Here is a 21,549-nt window from a genome sequence, read left to right on the forward strand (position 1 = left end):
TTCCATTTAACGTCTCAGAAGAGCCAGACAACTTCCTAATTTAAACCAAGATAGCTTTTTAACTTTTAATTTTGAAATAATTACAGATTCAGAGCAAGTTGCAAAGACTATATAGAGAGGAAGAGCATATCCATTACCCAGTTTCCCCCAGTGGTCACACTGTAATGTAACTATAGCACAACACTGAAACCAGGAAATTGATAGTGCTGGAATGTGTATGTGCAGCTCTGTCATTTCATCACAGGCGCAGATTCTTGCACTCATCACCCCAGTCAAGATACAGAACATCACCACAAAGATCTCCCTTGTGCATCCTTTTACAGTCAAAGCCACCCCCTCCCTCTCACTGTCTCTAGTCTCTGACCACTCATCTGTGCTCCGTCTCAATAATTCTGGCATGTTTCCAAAGAAGATATACAAATGGCCAACAGTCACATGAAAAGATGCTCACCATTACTAATAATCAGAGAAATGCAAGTCAAAACCAAAATGAGACAGCACTTCACACCTGTCAGAATGGCTATCATCAAAAAGTCTACGATAACAAATGTTGGTGAGGGTGCAGAGAAAAGGGAACCTTTGTACACTGTTGGGGGGAATGTAAATCAGTATAGCCATCATGGAAAGTAGTATGGAGTTTCTTCATAAAACTAAAAATAGAACTAGCATATAACAGCATTCCACTCCTGAGTATGTATTCAAATAAAATGAAAACCCTAATTTGAAAAGAGACCGGCACCGCAATGTTCACAGAAGCATTGTTTACAATAGCCAAGATACGAAAATAGATGAAGCAGAAGTAGGTACTACTCTGGAATTCCCTTGCTTCTTCTATGATCCAGAGGATGTTGGCAATTTAATTTTTGGTTCCTCTGCCTTTTACAAATTCAGCTTGTATATTTGGAAGTTCTCTGTTCACATACTGCTGAAGCCTAGCTTGAAGGATTTTGAGCATTACCTTGCTAGCATGGGAAATGAGTGCAATTGTATGATAGTTTGAGCATTCTTTGAATACAACTACTTCTGTTTCATTGATTACACTAAAGCCTTTGTGTGGATCACAACAAACTGTGGGAAATTCTTAAGAGATGGGGATACCAAACCACCTACCTGCCTTCTGAGAAACCTGTATGCAGGTCAAGAGGCAACATTTAGAACCAGACATGGAACAACAGACTTCTTCAAAATTGGAAAGGAGTATGTCAAGGCTGTATATTGTCACTCTGCTTATTTAACTTCCTTGCAGATTGCATCATGTGAAATGCTGGGCTGGATGAATCACAAGTTGAATCAAGATTGCTGAAGAAATATCAACAACCTCAGCTATGCAGATGATACCACTCAAATGGTAGAAAGTGAAGAGGAACTAAAGAGCCTTTCGATGAGGGTGAAAGAGGAGAGTGAAAAGCCTGGCTTAAAAACAAAGACCATGGCATGTGGTCCAATCACTTCATGTTAAATAGATGGTGATAAAGTGGAAACAATGACAGATTTTATTTTCTTGGGCTGCAAAATCACTGTGGACAGTGACTGCAGCCATGAAATTTCCTTGGAAGGAAAGCTTTGACAAACCTAAATAGTGTATTAAAAAGTAGACACTACTTTGCTGACAAAGGTCCATACAATCACAGTATGGTTTTTCCAGTAGTCATGTATGGATTTAAGAAATGGACCATAAAGAAGGCTGAGTACTGAAGAAATTATGCTTTTAAATTGTGGTGCTGGAAAAGACTCTTGAGAGTCCCTTGGACAGCAAGGAGAGCCAACCAGTCAATCCTAAAGGAAGTCAATCCTGAATATTCATTGGAAGGGCTGATGCTAAAGCTGAAGCTGCAATACTTTGGCCATCTGATATGAAGAGCTGACTCATTTGAAAAGACCCTGATGCTGGGGAAGATTGAGGGCAGGAGGGGAAGGGCAGAGAATGAGATTGTTGGATGGCACCATTGACACCATATACATGAATTTGAGCAAGTTCTGGGAGATGGTGAAGGACAGGGAAGCCTGTTGTTCTGTAGTACTTGAGGTCGCAAAGAGTTGAAGACGACTGAGAGACTGAACAACAACAACCAACAATATGTGGAATCAGTCTAAACGTCCATCAACAGATGAATGAATAATGAATATGTTGTGTGTGTGTGTGTGTATACAACAGGATATAAGCCATAAAAAAAGAATGAAATTCTGTCATTTGCAACAATGTAGATGGAACTAGAGGGTATGATGCTTAGTGAAACAAGTCAGACAGAGAAAGACAAATATTGTATGCTGTTACTTATTCATGGAATCTAGAAAATAAAACAAATAAATGAATATAACAAAAAAGGGACAAGTCACAAATATAGAGAACAAACTAGTTTTTATCAATGGGAGGACGGAAAGGGGAGGAGCAAGATAGGGTTAGAAGATTATGAGGTATAAACTACTGTGTATAAAATAATGAATAAACTACAAGGATATATTGTACAGTACAGGAAACATAGGGAATATTTTAAAATAACTTTGTGAAGTACAATCTATGCAAATATTGTATCATTAACAAGATAATAATTTTGCCATTTTGAAGATGTTACATAACTGGAATCATACAAAATGTTACCTTTTGAGATCTGGCTTTTTTACTTAGCATAATGCCCTCAAGATCCATCCAATATGTTGCATGTAATATTAATTTGTTTCTTTTTACTGCTGAATAATACTTCATAAGCCTGTGCATACTTTTAAGCTCTAAAAAAACCTAGGAATTGTGTTAAATAAAATGATCAATTTAAAAAATATTTTTAAAAACGTAGCAGCTCTTAAGATTATAGGATTTTGAACTTTCTTAAAATAGGTTGCCAGTTTCACTTCTGGGGCTTACACATTCTCACACAATTTGGGGGGGAAGAGCTCATGTATGTTCTTACCAAATCATTAATTGAATGGGCATAATCATCCATTTATGACAGAAATATTTATTAAGTGCCAGTTATGTCTCACTGTGCTCGCTGCTGGCAAGCATAAAAAGAGGAATGAGATATTGATCTTATGCTTAACACAGAGCCCAGCACATAGCAGGCCCTCAAGTGCTATTAAGTGAATGAATAAATCCTGCTTTTAAAAGGAATTTACAATTTGGTGGCAGAGATAATGTGTGGATACAAATAAATGTGAGTTAGAGAATGGCATATTCATCATCGAGAAGGTAGTGCACTGGGACAGTTGATAGGAGAAACATTATCCTCCGAGGACAAGAGAAGGCTCCAAGAGATTGGTGACATATTTTGGCATTGAAAAATGATAGAAATTGGGATAAAAATAAATAGGGGGGGAAATAATAACAGCAGTTGACAATTATTTCTATCTTCCTGTGTGCTAGGTACTCTGCTAAGCGTTCTACACACTTAAGTTATTCTCACAGTGCCTGTGATATTATATTATCCGCTTGTTACAAACAAGAGGCATGGAGAGGTGCCTTGCCCAGTGTAACAGCTTGTAATGGGCTGAGCTTGAAAAACTAGGCAGCGAGACTCCTGAACTCTTGTCCTAATAAAGAGTGGAGCAGAAAGAAGCATGGGCGCAGAAAACAGGGAAATGTGACTGGAGTCTAGAGGGAGTAGAAGACAAGGAAAATGTGGCTGGATTCTAGAGTGTGTAACTGGGAGCAGGAAGAGAAGCCCACAAATGTATGTGGAAACCAGCCCTTGCAGAGCCTTGAATTCCACATTTAAAAATTTGGACATAGCTTAGAATGTTTTCGAAGGTTTTGAACAGAGGAATGACTTGATTAGAGCTGTTTTGTTCATTTATTAGTTTGGGTCTTTGTTCAAAAACATAGCGATAAGAAAGAGCACATAGATATCAGATGTGGGAACATTAGTAACATCGGTCCAGGTTGGAGCCTGGAGAGCACCTGTGAGAATGGAGATGATGGGCAGTTGAGAGATGCTGTGTGGATGGGCAGCTTAGGACCTGGCAACTGGCTGGAATGAACAGGGGTGGGTGGGGAACAGGGAGCATTCAAGGTATCTTAGGGGCTTGTCAGCTGCATTTATGGGCGGATACGCTGATTTCAGTAGGAACTGGAAGGGGAGGAATAAGTTTCAAGGGCAAAAATTATGTCAGCTTCAGATAATTTGAGGAAAGGTTTTCAGAGATGCCTCCAGGTGTCAGGGAAAGGGCTGAAACCCTAGAAAGAGTCTGGAGAGGCTGCACATTAGCCATTAAAGTGGATGACCCAACTTTGGGCAAGAGTTTTTAAATACCTAGTTTTTAAAGAATATCTACTCAATAAAAAGATCTCACATTAAATGAACCAGCACATCTTTGATTATGAAGCTCAGAAGCACTGAACTAGGATTTTCCTCAGTGCTTTTCTAAAAATGAATTTACATTTAGATTATACATAAAATGGTATAGAAATGTTTGGACTCAAGGCTTAAAGGAATGGCCGTGAGAATTTACACTCAGTTGTAGGAAAAAGAACATAACCGAAATTCATTCTAAACTTGTCAAGATTTCACTTTACAAACAGGAGACTGAACTATTCTTATTAGCAGCTCTTGACCATTTAAACCACCAGTTGATGCTTTCTTGAGCAAAGTTTTGAATTTTCAGTATTTTACATTTAATTTCCCTATCTAGCATTACTTTGCTAAAATTTTAGACTTGGAAAGAAAGTGACTAAAATTGCAGAAGAAGTAATAATTTTAAAGCAGAAATAGTAATAACAGAAGCAATTTCTAAAACTAATAACCTTTTGGGTCTACTTTGAAGCCTTTTAAAAATTGGGTGTGTATTTTTAAAGTTTTGGCAATTCTTGGGATAGGCTGCTTAGATTGAAGTCTACTTTTTATTTTCCTGTTTTCTAAACTAGTTCCTTTTTGAAATGTATGTGTTAGTTGAGGTATTATAAGTAGAGAAAACCAAAATGACACCCTTCCCTATCCCCTAAGCAGTCAGTAAATGTTTCACCTCTTTGCTCAGAACATACTTCCAAGTACACTCTAGAAGAGAGACTCAATTCCATATTCAAGCAAGCCCTTGAATTTGTGTGTTAAAATTGCATGTTAGAATTCAAGTGAAGGGCAAGCAATTTCCTGGAAGTTGGTTTACAGAGCTTCATCATGATCTCAAAGTGGTTCATGAAGATTCCAGAAGCTAAAGCTGTCTCCCAGGATTCTTCTCAGTTCAGGGACTGTCGAACCAAGGTGTGTCCTCTCTTGCCCAGTACTGCAGCATGGTGGGCTATATTGGAAACTCAAGGGTGGAATTTAGGAGATTTTTTTTTTTTAATGTTCCCACTCCACAAGTCACTTCTCCCCTTTAGGCCTCAGTGTGTTCATCACTCAAAAGGAACAGAATGTCCATCTGACCTGGAAAGAGTCAATCAAATCTCATGAGAATAAAACAGTGTGGGGAATACCCTTTGAATAACGCAAAACACTGTGACAAGATCAGATATTCCTCAGTGACCTTGTACCGAACTACGGATTCCTTCATTTTTCTAGCTTCTCTGCTGCTTTCCTTTCCCAGAGGCCATTGGTTCCTGCAAGTCTGCATTCTCTGCTGTTTTCTTCCTGTTATTCAGGTGCTGCTTCCTACAGCAGAGACGGAGAAGAGAAAGGACGTCAAGGAAGCCAGGGTCACTTTAAGAACTTGCTTCTAAGAGGGAGACATTAATGCTTTGCTTTTGTAGACTGCTTTACAGTTTTTCAAAGCATTCCAAGTTAATTGCCATCCTGCTTCATGACCACAGGCCCAGGGGAAGTTTTTAACCACGTCCCCTTTATTTGATCTGGAAACTGAGGCACAGAGAAGTCAGGAGTCCCAGGTCACCGACATTGTCTAGAGTGGTGGCAAGGCTGGAACTGGGTCTTCCAACACCGGGTTCCAGAATTTTGCCAGAATTCTCTCGGATCTCATTTCAGATGGGAGATAGAATTGACAAGATTATTATTTAGTCATACAGTGAGAAGGTATTCACCAGCAAAGGAAGGAAATATCCCTTCTCCTTATACAAGGATCCAAGAAAAACTGCCTGTCTTCTATCGTGCTTGTTTCCAAATGAGGTCTGACCTTGTAGCTAAGACTTTCTTTCGCTGCTGACTCTGCTCACCCTCCTTCTACTTGATTCATTTGGGCCCCAGTGGCCCTGTTTGGGGAAAGGCCCATCTGGGAGTGCTCAATACATTCCCCTGTCAGGCAGAGGAAAAGAGCTGCACTTGCAGAATAAGGAAACTTCCAGGAGGGCTCTGGCCAGAAGTCAACTTGCAGTCTTTGAGAGCAGCACTTGATCCAGCACTGGCATCCATGCCTGTTGCTCATGACTTCACAAATGCTGCTGCATAACTTTTTGCTCCTGCCCATTGCCATGAATCCTCTGAATCAGCACACTGCTCAAAGTTTCAACCATTCAACATATGGGCACCTCACATACAATCATTGAGCATCTACCTACCCTGTGCCAAGTGCTCTGGGAAATAAGAAAATGAAAGCTGATGGGCCTGCTCCAAAGCCTGTCAGCCTGCAGGAGACAACAATGATAAAGGGATGCACAGAGCTTATGGAGGATGCTGTGATCTGTAGAGAGGAGAGACTGAGTTGCTCGCCCTAAAATATTAGCTGCTATGAAAAGATGATACATCACTGGAGAAGTGCCAGTTAAAACAATAACGAAATACTAGTCTATGAGACTGAACAAAATCCAGAACATTGATAACGCCAAATGCTGGCAAGGATATGGAGCAACAGGAACTCTCGTTCATTGCTGGTGGGAAGATGGAATGGTCCAGCCACTGTGAAGGACAGTTTAACTGTTTCTTATAATGCTAAACATACTCTTACCATACATTCTAGCAATTGTGAGTGCTAAGTCATTTCATTTGTATCCTACTCTTTGTGATCCTATGAACTGTACCTGCCAGGTTCCTCTGTCCATGGGATTCTCCAGGCAAGAATACTAGAATGGGTTGCCATGCCCTTCTCCAGGGGATCTTCCCAACCCAGGGATGGAACCCATGTCTCCTGCACTGGCAGGCAGATTCTTTACCCCTAGCGCCACCTGGGAAGCTCTTTAGCAATTGTGGTCTTTGGTATTTATCCAAAGGAGTTGAAAACTTATGTCTGCACAAAAGCCTGCACTTGGAAGAATGTTTATAGCAGTTTTATGTATAAACATCAAGACTTGGAAGCAACCAGGATGTCCTTTAGTTGGTGATAAATAACTGTGGTATATCTAGACAATGGAATATTATTCCAAGCTAAAAAGAAATGAGCTATCAAGTCACAAAAAGTCATAGAGGAAACAAATGCATATTACTAAGTGAAAGAAGCTGATCTAAAAAAAGCTACATATTTCAACTATAGGAAATTCTAGAAACAGCAAAACTATGGAGATGGTAAAAAGATCCATGCTTTCCAAGGGTTAGTGAGAGGGAGGGATGAATAGGCTAACCACAGAGGATTTTTAAGGCAGTGAAACCACTCTGTGTGATGCCATAATCAGTTCAGTTCAGTTGCTCAGTTGTGTCCAACTCTTTGCGACCCCATGGACTGCAGCACGCCAGGCCTCCCTGTCCATCACCAACTCCTCGAGTTTACTCAGACTCATGTCCATCAAGTTGGTGATGCCATGCAACCATCTCATCCTCTGTCATACCCTTCTCCTCCAGCCTTCAATCTTTCCCAGCATCAGGGTCTTTTCCAATTAGTCAGTTCTTTGCATCAGATGGCCAAAGTATTGGAGTTTCAGCTTCAGCATCAGTCCTTCCAATGAGTATTCAAGATTGACTTCCTTTAGGATTGACTGGTTTGATTTCCTTGCAGTCCAAGGGACTCTCAAGAATGTTCTCCAACACCACCGTTCAAAAGCACCAATTTTTCGGTGCTCAGCTTTCTTTTTAAGTCAACTCTCACATCCATACATGACTACCAGAAAAACCATAGCTTTGACTAGATGGATTTTTGTTGGCAAAGTAATGTCTCTGCTTTTAATAGATACATATTATTATACATTTATCAAAACCTATAGAATGTACAACAAGAATGAACCCAAATGCAAAATATAGACTTTGGGTGATATTGATGTATTAATATAGGTTCATTGATTGTAGCAAATATACCGGTCTAGTGGGGGTTGTTGAAAATAGGAGAGGCTACATATATGTGGGGGTAGGAGGTATATGGGGAATCTCTGTGTCGTCCTCTCAATTTTGCTGTGAACCTAAAACTTCACTAAAAAAATAAAGCCTAATTAAAAAAAAATTATCTGCATGAAAACTGGGGTCTTGTCTACCCTATTCACTGCTGAATTCTCAGCTCCTATCCTTGCATGATGCTCAGCAACTAATTCTTGATGAATGACTGGAGGAAGGAGAAGGTTGACCAGAGGATATGAGAATTGAAAAAGCCTGGCAATGAGCTTGGATCTCCACCTTGGGTCTCTGAGGTAATGGCTCTTTCCCACTATGCCAGACCACCTTCTACATGCATGTCATGTGTACGGTGTGTTTGGGTCTGTATTTCACCACTGGCGCAGGCTCCAGGGGGCTATATGAAAAGCTGTACAACTTTAGTTAGGCTGTTGACCCACCAGACATGTAACATATGCTTAGCAAAAATTAAATGAGTGTCTCTTGTGAGTACAGAGCCTTCCCAAGTCTGGGGGAGCAGGGGCTGTTCTGGAGGAATAGCAGGAGGTTGGTATTTAGAGGGGGGATTCAACATTGACAGAAGTAGGTCCAAGTCATCGGTCTGAACAGCTGACAGAGCTATTAAAGCTAACAGAGCTAACACCTATTTTTAACACCCTAAAATAGTTAGTTTTAGCCTGATGAGGGCTGAGGCCTTGAGCAAGGTAGAGTTGATGGGTAAGGAGACAGGCCAGTGCCAGAGCATTGAACCAGAGCCTGTGGGCAGGAATGGAAGAGGCAGACAGGTGAATAGAGGGGCACTTGTGTGACATAGGGAGGCATCTGCGTGGGTGGGAAGTAGCAAGAGAGCCTATTCTTACCTGGTTGTGAAAATGGGTTGGATCGTAGATTAGTATCCCTTGGTTGCAGTAACAAATGACCACAAATTGGTGCTTAAAACAAGGAATCCCTTAGCCCTTGAACAGCATCTTTCCTTGCTGCTGCCTAGTTTCTGGTGGCTCCTAGCAATCCTTGAAATTCCTTGGTTTGTAGCTGGATTACTCCATTCTGTCATCTCCTGATTGTCCCTGTGTGTCTTCATGTGAACTGCTTTGTATAAGGACACCAGCCACTGACTGGATTTAGCACCTACTCTAATCCAGTATGACCTCATTGTAACTGATTACATATGCAAAGACCCATTTCCAAATAAGATCACATCCTGAGGCTCCAGGTGTATATGAACTCTTAGGGGACACTATCAACCCAGTACACTCTTTCTATTGTTGTTGTGGTTCAGTCACTCAGTTGTGTCTGACTCTGAGACTCCATGGATTTTGGAGTTTGCTCAAACTCATGTCCATTGAGAAGGGTGAAACCATCCAACCATCTCACTATAGATGGTGTAATTTACAAAGTACCATCTTCTGCACACAGGGACAGATTCTCCTGACTCAAGGACAAGCTGATCCCCTCAAGGTGATAAGAGCTCTTTCTTGACCACTGAAAGTTTCCCGAATGATGGCTAGCTAGCCTCCTTCCTCTGATATCACTCTGAGATGCCCAACAGGGATCTTTATCATCTCCTGCTTATTTGTTACCTTCATATCGTGGGCAATGGGAATGTTGCTAACCTCCCTCAAACAGTTTGCTTCTGCAGACAATGCACCGCTTTCCCGTTTCTATTTTAAAGCTGCGCACGCATCTGTAAGAAGACGGGGGTGTTATGTAATACCTACCATTTTTGTCAGAACCTCATCTCACCCCATTGCCTGATACAGGAAGAAGTTTCTGGTGTGAAATTTGCTGGTTTTTTTTTTTTTTTTTAGGCGAAGAGTATATTCAGATGGATTTCATACCTCACATTCATAAGCAGGTCCATTTTTAAAAGAGTATAGGTACTGTGCTAATGAAAGATGAAACCCACATCTGTCTCCTATAGAGCACATTGGCAATGACTGTACAAAGAGAGCTGAATCCTCTGCCTTTGCCTCTATGTACGTATTTTACAGAGGGGCCCCATAGAGAAGCATGCAGATTGACTGACAGAAAACATCTGAAAGAGAGGAAGATGACCATGAACATTTTCCCTTTTCACTGGTTATGATGTTAAAGTGTTAGTACATTTGGAACTTGTCATCTGGACTATTTCAGTTTATAAATGAGATCTGTAACAGTCGTGGGCAATACTGGGAAGGAAAAAATTACTTCAGGGAAAATATATTTGTTTGTTAGAAATCAGGGCTTTTATGAGATGTGAGGTGAGCCAGCCTAGAGAATGCCAGCACTGAGGAATCCATCAGAGCTGCAACCTAGGCAAGGTCAAGTGTCAGGGTGTGCAAGCCAGGGAAGAGGTTGGGAGCTCATCCATGGAGATATGTCCTTGTGGCTCTGAATATGGGGGCCAGTCTGGGAGGGAGCAGTAGGAGGATGAAAGGTAACATTAGACAAATTAGGGTGAGGCCACTGTAGTTCAGAGTCTCACCCAGATAAAATGAATAGGAAGTTGACTGCAGTCCAGAAAAAGGAGGGGTTGATATTCAGAAAGTCTGGTGTGATTTACTGGGATCCCTGTTACAGGAAAACTGGGGATCAAAGGAAAGACATCCAGTTCAGCTAAGCTCTGCAGACATTCCAATCTGGGCTTGGGAGGGGGCTCAACAAGGGTCTTGGTGACCACTTTGTAAACATAGCCGTCTGTAGAAAGGGCTGAGAGATACCGCTGTTACTGGGTTGGATGATGCCCCTACAAATTCATGCCCACCAGAACCTCAAAACATGAAATAGTTAATGACTCTACTTAAAAATAAGGCATTTGCAGATGTAATTAGTTAAGATGAGTCATTCTGGATCAAGATAGACCCCAAATGCAATGACCAGTATCCTTACAAGAAGGTCATGTGAGGAACGTAGGAAAGACCTTGTGATCCTGGAAGCAGAGGTTGGCATGACACAGCCACAAACCAGGAAATGCCAGGAACAGCTGGGCACCTCCAGAAGCTAGGGACACTTCCCTGGAGCTCCTGAGGAAATGGTGTACAAGGAAGCCCTTAGCCCTTGAACAGCACCCTTTATTGCCATTTCTTTCCAGTCCTGGGTGTGTACATCCCAAGCCTGTTGGGTCTGTGAGCATCTTCTGTGAGTATGAGGCGTGGGCACAGGTGGTGGTGCTTGCTGTCTTTTGTTACTTAAATTTTGTCACATTAAAAAGAGAATTGGACTTACATTTAAGAGCCTTGGACTACATTTTACTACTCATTCACGTATGTATTTATCCATCCAACAAATATTTACTGAGAACATAGTGTGGGTCAGGCCCTGAGTAAGGCCTGGGATGGCAAAGATGATCCCAGAGTCTCTGATGTCGAGGGACATGTCCAGGCAATCACACGCCCGTGGAATAACGCTTCGAGGGCCATAACAAAGGATTATGAAAGCCCTGAGGAGGCACAGCAAAATCCACCCAGGGACATAGGGGAGGGCAGAGAAGGGTCTTGGAGGTGATACCCAGGGAAAGCAGGAGGGAGCTAGACAAAGAGGGGAGGAGGGGAGAGAAGAGACACAGGAATAAGCTGTGAGGTGACATATGTAGCATTCGCAGAGACCTACAGTCAGACTGTGTGGCTGGGAATGAAACATGCAAAGCAGGGAGGAGCGAAAATAAGGGTAGAGGCAGATGTACATGGGGAACAGATGGTAGAGATTCTTGAATACATGTGACAGAGTTTGGACTTTATCTGTGGGTAATGAGAAACCACTCAGGGTTTTGAGCAGAGAGCTGAGAGGTCAGAGTTGTGATGTATGGACTGGAATGAAGCTGGAGGCAGAGACTGGCAAAGGAGGTGCAGTGATAATTGGGGTGAGAGACGATGCTGCTATGAATCAGGGCAGTAGGAGGAGGGGGCTGTGGTGTGCTTCAAGAACTAGGTAGGAAGCCAACTCAGAATTCCAACCTCGTGAGCTTGGATACATGCCTTCATTTTTCAGAGCCTTAATTTCCTCATCAGTAGAATGGGGATAATGACATTCCAGTCCACAGAGCTGCCCAAGGATTAATTTAGGCCGCCAGTTTGCAAAGGCTTGGCGGCTTTTCTTACAGTCTTCAGGGTGTGGCCATTAGTAGGTTTTCCATAACTTTTGTGGGATGAGGCACCAGGTGTCTCAGTGGTGACGGAGTCAGGGAAATAGGTAAATACTGAATAGTTTCATACACTGATTTAGAAATTTAAAATGTGTTTTTTAAAAAAAACCCAGGTTTATAAGTATTTCTGTGTTGTTTCTAAAATATATAATTATGTTCTCTGCTCTCATAATTTTATCCATTATAAAAACTGAACGTATCACTGTCACTTTCATTGCAGGATCCTGGCAGGACTTGCTTTACCTAGCAGATGTGTTCCTGAAAATTTTACTTGTAAATTGATTTTAAAACAAGTCAAATCATACTTTACTCACACTAGGGAGATGAGGCATTTCAAAAAACCCTCTGGTTGTGACTTCTTCTGTAAATTAGCAATTATATATTTCTTATTTTTTGAAGGAGGATTGCATGTGAACTTCCAAAAATCTAAAGTGGGTGGCAGTGGCCAATCCATAAGGATATTTGTATATATAAACATATATTCTAATAAACAAGAAATGCAGAGTATTGTCTGTTCAAATATGTCTAGCTGTCTCTCAGCCTGTTGCTGTGTAGTTGTACTTTTTAACACCCACCCATTGCAATTTAAGACATTCTCCCACCAAACATATCGAGCTAGCATCTACATTCATCTTCTCCATGCTTGACGTAGATCTAGTCTCAACACGTCCATGACTGACACGAGATCAATCCACTTGCACAATGTAATCTTTGATGAAACAATAAATTACAAACTTTCTATTTAGCATCCCGTCAGCATCTAATTGCATTTTGATTTGTTTCTTGATGTGCGGGTGGAGTGCTGAGACTTGGACATGAAAAGTCGAATGAGTCATATTTGCCTAATTATAACTTGTAATTGTAAAACATAACAGCATTAATATGATAAGTGATGCAAATCGATACCAAAAATGTTCGAGCAGGGAAGATTTATGGCAATGCGGGTTTATAATAATAGTCCTTTTTGAAGGATTATTAATAATAAATCATTATGAAGCATCTACTGTGTTCTTGGAACTGAATTTGTTTATATATGTATATATGTTATGTGTGTGTGCTAAGTCACTTTAGTTGTATCCAACTCTCTGAGACCCTATGGTCTGGAACCTACCCAGCTTCTCTGCCCATGGGATTCTCCAGGCAAGAATACTGGAGTGGGTTGCCATGCCCTTCTCCAATATATATAACATATATATAGTTTTAACTTCTCCCCTGACTCTGGCAGATTGACTTATTTATAATTTTGAGGGTGACAATATGGAGTCCCACCAATATTAAGGAACTTGTTCTGAGTTACCCAGTTAGGGCCTAGTAGATGAAGAGAAATGTGAACCCCAAACAAACATTATGCCTCAGGCCCTCTCAGTTTAGGAATCCTGGTTTCAAGCCCTGTGTGGACCACTAACTCATCTTTGTACCCAGGTCTCCCATCTTTCACAAAGGGGTTCAGCTTCTTTACCTCTGGGGCCCCTTCTGCTTCCTGTTATTTTTAGTGAAGTTTTAAGAAGGCCTTGGGCTACTTTTAAACAGCCTGGCATTCCACCTCACCTCCCCATAGTCAATGAAATCCAACTTGAAATCCAAGAATAGCTAAACCTCTACTTCAGTCCCAAGAGCCATTTCATTTACTGAAATCCTTACCACACTACCATCCAATTACTATGTAAAACACCTTGGGATACCATTAATACAAAAGGTTATATATTCTAAAACCCAAATGTCATTTTGTATTAGACATTTTCTTAAGGGCTACTTATCTCAGGATGAATTCCAAGAATGAGTGCTTAATAATTATTTTGCATTTAAACAACCTACTTATGAATTCCAGGGATACATTGTGTCACAGTACGGCTTCTGCAGGGTACAGCAATTATTATAAACGCTGGTGGATTAACTGCCACAGTATTGCAGCCTGACAAAATGACACATCTGTATTAGATCACTGATAGGTCATCAGGCGAAATCCTTCCTCTCCCTTCTTATCCCCAACCCCCAGAAAGAGGGTGGTATGTCAAGTTTCTCAATCTAGTGAGAAATAATATAAAAACCACAAGGACCTATATATATATAGAACCCACAACACTGGCGCTGGTAACAGACATTTTATCATTTGGTAAATTGCAATGCAAACACATCCCTCTTCAAAGGTCCTGGGAAGATAATTTTTAGAAATCAAGGTATTTTTACAAAGACTCCTGAATTTGACTTAAAAGCCACTCGGTCACAGATATTTTAAGTTTAGGTCTATTTAGTATAAAGTTTGTCCTCAAAAGAATGAGTCATAATTTGGGAAAAAAGAGATCAAAATGTGTGGATTTATTCCTGCATGCACATGTGTGAGTGTGTCTGTGTATGTGTGTGTGTGTGTGTGTGTGTGAGTGTGAGAGAATATGTGTGTGTGCAGGGCTGAGGCGGGGAGAAAAGTTCGGTTAACCTCTTCTGAGTTCAAATAGCCAAGCTCCACGCAGCTTTAGTAAGTAACCACTTGGTGATGAACATTTAACAGGCTCATTAAATCATAATTTAAAAGATTCTTTTTTGTCCCAAACAAATAAAACTCTGTTAAACTCTAATAAGAATCTTTGGAACAGCTGTTTTGCGCTACAGAATGTGTAATGACCTTATAATTGTATTAGATGTGGCATGGAAATGTTTATGTTTCTTTCCTAGTCTGAAATGTGCTAAATAACAGAAGCCAAAGAAAAGGGATTCATTATGAATTCCAAGTGCTCAAGGGTCGTGTTTCCGGAGATGGGAGGGTCCTTAATCAAACTGCAGTGTGGATGCCGAGCTGCGTTGGACCAGACTGAGGCAGGCAAATTGGTTTCTATCCAGCTGGAGTTCCTTCTTTGCCTTCCATGGCACCCTGCCCTTCATCTCATACATTTCAGCACCTGCCTGAACTCTTGGACCTTGGGAAAACCTGCCCTGTTATGATAGATTCTTGGGTTGCAAGTGGCTGAGAATTCCAGGTCCAAGCCCCTATCCCCACTCTCAACACAGTACTTGAATTTCCTCTATCAGGGGACTTGCATGATTTCTGTTTTTGCTCCAGATCTACTCACCAATGAATGCTCACCCTCCAAATGCATTCTCCTCTGCAGGCACTTGGTCTGTATGAAATCAAGACACTGGCTTCCTGGCCTTCTGATTCTCATTGGGTTTGGCTAATGGGAACCATGCAGTAAAGAGGGCCTAATTTGGTAAGTATATCCCTGGTTCCTTCCCTTGGGGGTAACCATGGGTCACGTCGTCTGTCTCTCTACCAAAGAGCTCAGCTCCTGTCCAGAGGCCTTGCCTTCAGAGCTCTCTGTCTGCAGGCTCTGATATTTGCTACCTTCCCTCATTCTTTCGGGGCTTCCCAGGTGGCGCTAGTGGTAAAGAACCTGCTGGCCAATGTAGGAGACAAAAGAGATGCAGGTTCCATCACTGGCTTGAGAAAATCCCCTGGAGCAGGACATGGCAACCCACTCCAGTATCCTTGCCTGGAGAATCCCATAAACAGAGGAACCTGGCAGGCTACAGTCCACAGCGTAGGAAATAGTTGGACACAGCTGAGGCAATTAGTGCACGTGTTCACGCGTGTGCTCACACACACACACACACACACACACACACACACACTCATTCTCTCAAGCCTAGAACTGGTAACACATTTTAGCTATTAATAGCCCTGGGATGCTTCTTACACTGATGTGCTGCTCAACCAGCTCTCCAAAAACTAAAATGAGTGTATGGTGACGTGACTGTTCCATCATTGCAGGTGTCAAACTCCCAACAGGAAGTTGGTCAATGTGGACAGAGCTGGGAAGTAACATGCACTGCCGGCAGTTGCTCTGAGCTGCCGGCCACTACCACCTGCCTGCACCTTGCAAATAACCTCTGTGTTCAACACTGCACTGATTACCCACTTTGTGTCGTCTGCTTGCTCCCAGGAGTCTGACTGACACTGAAATAGTGGGTCTTCTAGTGGTGGGGAACCATTTCCACAAATGCAGAGTTTCTCTTGGGCCAACTCCAACAGTTAGAAATTCTTCCACACGTGTCAGGAGTATCCTCTTTCCTGGGTCCCCAGCTCACACCCAGCCTGTTTCCAAAACACAGATATTGGAGCTCATCTATCTCCCATTAGGGTTCCTTAAAGTAACCGCGGGGAGGAGTCACACTGTCATTGAACCAGTGGTGGGAGAAGCCCATCCTAGAAAACAAGGGCAGCTGCCCAGAGTGCCCTCCTCCTACCTGGGTCTCGGAGGGTCCCTCTCAGCCAGTCACTGCTCCAGGGGGTTCCTTCCCAACAGCTTTCCCCCATCCTCTGGCTCCAGCACTTGCTCCCTCTAAGATAAACTCTCTCCCTCAGTTTTTCAGCTAATCTACTTCTACCATTGAACCCAATGGTTCACCAGGCAGAGCTTCATGTTCTGGGATGGCTCGGGCAATAAGGATAAGAAAAAACTGTATTTCCCTTGGGCCTGGACTGTTGTTGCTCATAATAACTGCCAACATTTATTGAGCACTTACTGTGTGTTAGGCACTAACTTTCCCACAACCCTGTATCAAGCAAGTCCCTGCCAGAAAACAGGCGGCCTATTCAAAGGGTGAAGAGAGTTAAGTAAAAGAGCTATTTACTCTTGCAGATAATGTCATCTGGATTAAGGGAACCACCCAAGAATGGCACAGAACCCACAGGCTAAGAAAATGGGCATCATTACTGCTCATCACAACAATCGGAAAGGGCAAGGAAGGTAATGGTGTATTTAGAATCTAGGCATGAGGGCTGTGACTGTCAACTTCTGTAACCACTACTCCACTCAGGATCTCACTAAGTGTTGGCAGAGTGGAAGTATCAGAAGGCAATACATATCCCTGACCCTTCTCTTCCCACTTTCTGTTGGCTGAACTCCAGTGGAACTCAGGGGGCCTTTAGCTGGGTGATAGAGTCCATAAACTTCAGCCTCCGGGTACTGAGCGCAGCAGAGAGGGTGGAAATGGATCTGAGGTGGGAGCTAAACAACCAGTCCTACCCCGAGTGCTACTATTGTTCCCAGTAAACAGGAGACGCATCCAGGACACAAGTGGCAGAATCCATGCCTTCAACACCACGCTACGCCGATTTCCAAAAGGTCACAGTAGAAGGAGAAAGCGAAGAAAATGCTTTTGTTTCCTCCAGTTTAGCTTCCTTTTTCTCATCCAATCCCCCAGAGATGCCATAACCATGAAAATCAGAATAAAAGTTAACTTCTCAGTAGGAAAGCCACCCAAGAGTTCTAAGGCAAAATAACTATTCCTGAGGTTGTGCTAAAACCAATGGATCTATAGATAGTTTCCACTTGTTCATTTTCTTGCTCTTTGTGGCTACAGAAACCAAGCCTAGGCCCTCTTCCACCTGGCAGCTTCCTGGGTGCACAAGGGCTGACACCTTGTCTCTTTCTGGTTTCATCTGCCTCACTGATCTCACTTCCCTGTGCTGACATTTGGACTGCCTTCACTAGCTGGACCTTTCTCCTCTGCATGAGGTCCCACAAGCACCTCTCTTTCACTGAAACATAGATGACTTACACTGTTGTGTTAATTTCTGCTGTACGGCAAAGTGATTCAGCTCTACACTTATATTCTTTTTTCATATTCTTTTCCATTATGGTTTATCACAGGATATTGAATAGAGTTCTCTGCCCTATGCACCTCTCTTAATAAGGCTAACAGCAATTGTCTAGAAGAAGTCCTCCATTTGTATATCCAGAGGTAGAAGATGGAATAGTTTTAGAGAAATCTTGGAGCCATGTCCCAAGAGGAAAAGGCTCTATATTGAAAATCCTTCTAATGTTACTGAGATCAAATCATAAACTCTTTTTCAGATAGATTCTATTTCCCTATGAAGGGAGCAAAAAATTACACAAGCATTGGCTGTATATTTTAACTTATGAAACACCTTCCTAGAATGATAATTAAGCCCTTGGTTTTTATAAGGTCATTCAAAAAATTTTCCTGAAATTTTTGTAGCGTCATCACAAGCAGTCTCTACTGGGTTGTTTAGTATTCTTTACAGAGTAATAAGAGGAGAAATTAGAATGTAGTGTAAGAGGTTGGTCTTTCCTGATGCATTCCTTCTTTGATAAGCTGCTGAGCACTATGGAATGTCTTGTTTTCCCTTTTCGCGAAGCTATTTTGTTCATGGCTCCATTGTGGTAACCCACCTTACCCTAGGCTTTTGGTACTACTCTTGTTCCTTTACTCCCATTTTTGCTATCCTGCAGTAAATGTGTCCTTTATTCTTTTTGTAAGTAAGCTAGCAATAATAGTAATTAATTTTGTGTGTGGTAGGTCAACAAAGTGATTTTTATTTTCTTTTTTTGCTTCTTACAACAACCCTGTGGGGTTGCTGGATTACTACTATTGGAATGTTTTCAGATGACAACCAGAGAGGTGGACTAATCTGGCCCAATTCGCCACCTAGGAAGAAGTGGACCTTTCAGAAAGCAGAGCAGCATGATTTAAAGCTCTGGAGTCTGCTTGGTTAACAGCAAGCTCACTTGATCCCAGACAAATCACTTACCTAAGCATGCCCTACCTACCTAAGCTCCAGTTCTCACCTTCAAAGTGGAGGTGCTACTCCGACTCAGTGGACATGAGTTTGAGAGAACTCCAGAAGATGGTGAAGGACAGGAAGGCCTGGTGTGCTGCCGTTCATGGGGTCACAAAGAGTTGGACACGACTGAGCGACTGAACAACAACTACTCAATCTAATCCACTGGACTCATTGAAGGATGAAATGAGATCATCCATACAAAGTATGTGGCATCATACCTGACACTAGGTAAGAACTCAATAAATGTTAATGATGACAATGACGATGATGAAGAAGACTATTTAAATTCATGCTGTCTTTGTTTTCCCAAGGCTAGCATGCTTTTTATCCCCATGCTGCTTTTCACAGATTATAAGTACCATTCTACGTGCACTGCATTCAAAAATTTCTTTTCTTTTCCCAGCCCCTACATTGACTTGCAATCTAGCAGACACTTTAGTTACACAATGTAACTAGAAAAAGCCCTGGCCAGGACTGGGTTTTTGTCACGTACATTTTTGTCACGTACAAATGCACCAGAGAAATGGCCTGTGTTGGTACCTGGGGGAAGGGTTTGCCCCATGTCACAGCCTGAGACAGGTGCTTTCACCCTCCAGGGGACCATCCCCTCAAATGGAGGCTATAAAGAAACAGATTATTTGGGCAGGTCACTTCCCTTTCTGGGCTGTTTCTTCATCTATAAAGAAAGCAGTAGGTGATGGTGAGAATGGATTCCATGATTTCCAAGTACCCTTCTGTGGCCTAAAAACCAATGGGTCTCCTCTGCAGGAAACTCCCAGGATTGAAACAGGCTTCTACCTCGGGCTTGCCCTGGCACTCCCTAGAGTGTTTTACATAGGGCATTGTGTTATCCTGGAGGGCTCAGAGAACACAAGGATTCACTTAGCAAATGAATACCCATTGTCTATCACTGACTCCAGGGACAGGGGAGTTTTGAAGGAATGAGGCACACACCTGTGAAGGTTGGGGTAGGAGAGTGGATGACACACTCTCTTTCTAAGCAATGATAACAACATATAATGCTACATTTTACAAAACATTGCCTTGTGCAATATCTCTCATTCTTGTGACAAACTATTAGAAGTAGATGTTACTATAATCCTCACTTTTCAAAGAGGTTACGTGAATTGCCAGAGAACACAGAGAGAATGGTCTGCCAAGGTTGGTCTTGAATTTGGAGCTCAGAAGCCAGGAGATACTGCCATTTCACCACACTTTCTGCTTCTCTGTGGCTCAGTCTGGAGTTGTGTTTTCCCGAGTTATATGTACATATTATATATACAATTCTGAAAGACGCACAGACCCTATTTTTCCAGACAGTCTATAGACACAGCAAAACAAAACACAGACAGTCCTGCCCAAAGATAGATAACTGCTGAGGTGGCCTGGAGGTGAGGTGATGCTGGAGCAAGGTGGTTACATTTATTTTTAACATTGTTGCCTTGACTTTCAAACTGTAATTACACCTGCACATTTCCCACCCATGGGATCCCATCAGTTCCTCTGAGATTTGGGGTTGGTTGTATCTCATTTGGGTTTCCCTGGTGGCTCAGAGGTTAAAGCGTCTGCCTCCAATGCGGGAGACCCAGGTTCAATTCCTGGGTCGGGAAGATCCCCTGGAGAAGGAAATGGTAACCCACTCTAGTATTCTTGCCTGGAGAATCCCATGGACGGAGGAGCCTGGTAGGCTACAGTCCACGGGGTTGCAAAGAGTCGGACACGACTAAGTGACTTCACTTTCACTGTATCTCATTTTACAACTGAGGGACCAGATTTTGTGTTTCTGCAGGCTTTGCTCACTTAAGCACCTGGAGCTGTCAAGGGGCCTGTCACATCCCCAGCCGTGAGTCAAAGACCCATCGGACCTGAAGTGCTGTGTGGGCTCTCTGAGAGGCACTGCAGTGCAGATCAATGGTCCTCAACCCTGAGTGAGCAACAGAATCATCTGGAAGGCCTATTAAAGCACAGATGCTGGGTCCCATCCCCAGTATCTGCTTCAGTAGGTCGGGAGCGGGACCTGTGGGTTTTCATTTCTAACGAGTTCCAGAGTGAGGCTGATGCTGCTGGCACAGAGGACCACATGTGACAACAATTCACACAGAAATGAAGCAAGTGAGCCTCAGCATCACTAAGATTTAGGTGCAGCTTTGCTTCAGCTTCTTGGGCAAATATTCAGACCTCCTGCAGGTTCAACTTCCTCACTTCCAAATGGTGATCATAGTATCTATTCCACAGAGTTGTGAAAATGTTAAAGGAGGTAGTGCATGTAGAACCCAGAGGGCTGTTACCCTAAACATTGGCTCTTGTATTCCTTCAACTGGCAGCACTCAGCTCATTTTCTACATGATTCTGAACCTCAATAATAACTCACTTGTGGAAAAGCAACAATTAAGCATCTAGAGGACATTGTAGAGGACACTGAAAAAGAAGTTATGTCACAACACTCAACCAACACCTCAAACTCCCTCTTTGAACACGGCTGTTCTCCCAACACCCTTCTTTGGCCTCTTGGCCATGTCTTTACATCCCTGACATGGGAATCATGGAGCTCCCAAGTGTCACCGGACATTTTCTCTCAACTGTTCTCAACTCGAACTTATCTCGAGGGTAGGGAGTTAGGCCAATTTAACTCTCTCTAGCCTTTGCCCTCCCACGTGGATGCCCAGACTCATCATGATATTTGTAAACCAAGGGCTTCCAGTTTGGAGCACACT

The 21,549-nt window shown here is 42.4% G+C and overlaps 1 non-coding gene across 1 annotated transcript; it reads left to right on the forward strand.

Moving 5' to 3' along the window:
* The first annotated feature begins 20,373 nt into the window (after positions 1-20,373).
* Positions 20,374-20,445, forward strand: TRNAW-CCA (transfer RNA tryptophan (anticodon CCA)). Its single transcript has one exon. It is a non-coding gene; the product is annotated as a tRNA-Trp (tRNA).
* Positions 20,446-21,549: the final 1,104 nt, after the last annotated feature.

Source organism: Dama dama, chromosome 12, assembly GCF_033118175.1.
Source record: "Dama dama isolate Ldn47 chromosome 12, ASM3311817v1, whole genome shotgun sequence".
NCBI classification, from domain to species: Eukaryota; Metazoa; Chordata; class Mammalia; order Artiodactyla; family Cervidae; genus Dama; species Dama dama.